Source organism: Bison bison, unplaced genomic scaffold, assembly GCF_000754665.1.
Source record: "Bison bison bison isolate TAMUID 2011002044 unplaced genomic scaffold, Bison_UMD1.0 scf7180017864358, whole genome shotgun sequence".
Lineage (NCBI taxonomy): Eukaryota > Metazoa > Chordata > Mammalia > Artiodactyla > Bovidae > Bison > Bison bison.
Window position 1 is genome coordinate 1,037,064 of NW_011494930.1, and position 4,597 is coordinate 1,041,660.

Below are 4,597 nucleotides of genomic sequence, written 5' to 3' on the forward strand. Positions count from 1 at the left end.
TTTTTTTTTTTTTTTTCTTCTTTTCTTTAAAATTGTATTTTTGAAATTCCAAACTGTACTCTAGATTTTTAATTTTAGCTTTTTGGTATTTGTTATCAATGTTGTACCTATATTTTTTTTATATAATTTTTGTGACTTTTTTTTTTCTCTATCTTTCTTTCTGTTCTTCTTTTATATAACATTGTATATCTGAAATTCCAAACTCTACTCTAGATTTTTAATTTACACTTTTTGGTATTTGTTATCAATTTTGTACCTATATTTTCTTTATAATTTTTGCGACTTTGTTTGTTTTTTTTTTTTCCTCTCTTTCTTTTCCTTCTCTTTTCTTTAACATTGTATTTTTGAAATTCCAAACTTTACTCTAGATTTTTAATTTTTGCTTTTATGTATTTGTTACCAATTTGGTACCTTTAAGAACCCAATCTTCAGTACCCATTTTTCACTAGGGAGCGAGATTACTGGCTTGACTGCTTTCTCTCCCTTTGGACTCTCCTTTTTCTCCACCAGGTCGCCTGTGTCTCCTCCCTAACCCCACTCTACTCTACCCACCTCTTTGAATTTCTGTGTGTTCCAGAAGGTGGAGAGCACTTAGGGAACTGATTACTGGCTGGATCTGTCTCCCTCCTTTTCATTCCCCCCTTTTATCCTCCTGGCCACCTCTGTCTCCTTCCTCCTTCTTTTCTTCTCTGTATAACTCTGTGAACATATATAAGCGGTCCAGTTGTGGAGTGCACATAAGGAAGTGATTACTGGCTAGAACACTCTGTCCTCTATTGATTCCACCTCATCTCATTCAGGTCACCTCTAAATCCCTCCTCCCTCTTCTCTTCTCCATGTAAATCTATGAACCTCTCTGGATGACCCTCACAGTGGAGAAACTTTTCATCTTTAACCTAGATGTTTTATCAATGGTGCTGTGTAGAAAGAGAAGTTTTGAAACTACTGTAAAAATAAGACTGATAACTGGAAGCAGGAGGCTTAAGTCCAAACCCTGACTTCAGGGAACTTCTGACTCCAGGGATCATTAATTGACAGGAGATCATCAAACCCCTCCATACATACACTGAAACCAAGCACCACACAAGGGCCAACAAGTTCCAGGGCAAGACATACCAAACAAATTCTCCAGCAACACAGGAACACAGTCCTGAGCTCCAAGATACAGGCTGCCCAAAGTCACCCCAAAACGATAGACATCTCATAACTCATTACTGAACACTTGGTTGCACTCCAGAAAGAAGAAATCCAGCTCCACCCACCAGAACGCTGACACAAGCTTCCCTAACCAAGAAACCTTGAAAAGCCACCTATACAAACCCACACACAGCGAGGAAATGCCACAATAAAGAGAACTCCACAAACTGCCAGAATACAGACAGGACACCCCAAATTCAGCAATTTAAACAAGATGACGAGACAGAGGCATAACCAGCAGATAAAGGAACAGGATAAATGCCCACCAAACCAAACAAAAGAGGAAGAGATAGGGAATCTACCTGATAAAGAATTCCGAATAATGATAGTGAAATTGATCCAAAATCTTGAAATAAAAATGGAATCACAGATAAATAGCCTGGAGACAAGAATTGAGAAGAAGCAAGAAAGGTTTAACAAGGACCTAGAAGAAATAAAAAAGAGTCAATATATAATGAATAATGTAATAAATGAAAAAACACGCTGGAGGCAACAAATAGTAGAATAACAGAGGCAGAAGATAGGATTAGTGAATTAGAAGATAAAATGGTAGAAATAAATAAATTAGAGAGGATAAAACAAAAATGAATTAAAAGAAATGAGGACAATCTCAGAGACCTCCAGGACAATATTAAACGCTACAACATTCGAATCATAGGAGTCCCAGAAGAAGAAGACAGAAAGACCATGAGAAAATACTTGAGGAGATAATAGTTGAAAACTTCCCTAAAATGGGGAAGGAAATAATCACTCAAGTCCAAGAAACCCAGAGAGTTCCAAACAAGATAAACCGAAGGCGAAACACCACAAGACACATATTAATCAAATTAACAAAGATCAAACACAAAGAACAAATATTAAAAGCAGTAAGGGAAAAACAACAAATAACACACAAGGGAATTCCCATAAGGATAACAGCTGATTTTTCAATAGAAACTCTTCGAGCCAGGAGGGAATGGCAAGACATACTTAAAGTGATGAAAGAAAATAACCTACAGCCCGGATTATTGTACCCAACAAGGATCTCACTCAAATATGAAGGAGAAATCAAAAGATTTACAGGCAAGCAAAAGCTGAGAGAATTCAGCACCACCAAACCAGCTCTCCAACAAATACTAAAGGATATTCTCTAGACAGGAAACACAAAAACTGTGTATAAATTCAAACCCAAAACAATAAAGTAAATGGCAACGGGATCATACTTATCAATAATTACCTTAAATGTAAATGGGTTGAATGCCCCAACCAAAAGACAAAGACTGGCTGAATGGATACAAAAACAAGACCCCTACATATGCTGTCCACAAGAGACCCACCTCAAAACAGGGGACACATACAGACTGAACGTGAAGGGCTGGAAAAAGATTTTCCATGCAAATAGGGACCAAAAGAAAGCAGGAGTAGCAATACTCATAGCAGATAAAATAGACTTTAAAACTAAGGCTGTGAAAAGAGACAAAGACAGTCACTACATAATGATCAGAGGATCAATCCAAGAAGAAGATATAACAATTATAAATATATATGCACCTAACACGGGAGCACCACAGTATGTAAGACAAATGCTAACAAGTATGAAAGGAGAAATTAACAATAACACAATAATAGTGGGAGACTTTAATACCCCACTCACACCTATGGATAGATCAACTAAACAGAATATTAACAAGGAAACACAAACTTTAAATGATACAATAGACCAGTTAGACCTAATTGATATCTATAGGACATTTCATCCCAAAACAATGAATTTCACCTTTTTCTCAAGCGCACATGGAACCTACTCCAGGATAGATCACATTCTGGGCCATAAATCTAGCCTTGGTAAATTCAAAAAAAATTGAAATCATTCCAAGCATCTTTTCTGACCACAATGCAGTAAGACTAGATATCAATTACAGGAGAAAAACTATTAAAAATTCAAACATATGGAGGCTGAGCAACACGCTGCTGAATAACCAACAAATCACATAAGAAATTTGCATAGAAATGAATGAAAATGAAAACACAACAACCCAAAACCTGTGGGACACTGTAAAAGAAGTCCTAAGGGGAAAGTTGATAGCAATACAGGCTTACCTCAAGAAACAAGAAAAAAGTCAAATAAATAACCTAACTCTACACTTAAAGCAACTAGAAAAGGAAGAAATGAAGAACCCCAGGGTTAGTAGAAGGAAAGAAATCTTAAAAATTAAGGCAGAAATAAATGCAAAAGAAACAAAAGAGACCATAGCAAAAATCAACAAAGCCAAAAGCTGGTTCTTTGAAAGGATAAATAAAATTGACAAACCATTAGCCAGACTCATCAAGAAACAAAGGGAGAAAAATCAAATCAATAAAATTAGAAATGAAAATGGAGCAATCACAACAGACAACACAGAAATACAAAGGATCATAAGAGACTACTGTCAGCAATTATATGCCAATAAAATGGACAATGGGGAAGAAATGGACAAATTCTTAGAAAAGTACAACTTTCCAAAACTGGACCAGGAAGAAATAGAAAATCTTAACAGACCCATCAGAAGCATGGAAATTGAAACTGTAATCAAAAATCTTCCAGCAAACAAAAGTCCAGGTCCAGACAGCTTCACAGCTGAATTCTACCAAAAATGTAGAGAAGCGCTAACACATATCCTACTAAAACTCTTCCAGAAAACTGCAGAGGAAGGTAAATTTCCAAACTCATTCTATGAGGCCACCATCACCCTAATATCAAAACCTGACAAAGATGCCACAAAAAAGAAAACTACAGGCCAATATCACTGATGAACATAGATGCAAAAATCCTTAACAAAATTCTAGCAATCAGAATCCAACAACACATTAAAAAAGATCATAAACCATGACCAAGTGGGCTTTATCCCAGGGATGCAAGGATTCTTCAATATCCGCAAATCAATCAATGTAAAACACCACATTAACAAATTTGAAAACTAAAAACCATATGATAATCTCAATAGACGCAGAGAAAGACTTTGACAAAATTCAACATCCATTTATGATAAAAACTCTCCAGAAAGCAGGAATAGAAGGAACATACCTCAACATAATAAAAGCTATATATGACAAACCCACAGCAAACATTATCCTCAATGGTGAAAAGTTGAAAGCATTACCTCTAAAGTCAGGAACAAGACAAGGGTGCCCACTTTCACCATTACTATTCAACATAGTTTTGGCCACAGCAATCAGAGCAGAAAAAGAAATAAAAGAAATACAAATTGCAAAAGAAGAAGTAAAACTCTCACTGTTGGCAGATGACATGATCCTCTACATAGAAAACCCTAAAGACTACACCAGAAAATTACTAGAACTAATCAATGAATATAGTAAAGTTGCAGGATATAAAATCAACACACAGAAATCCCTTGCATCCCTATACACTAAAAATGAGAAA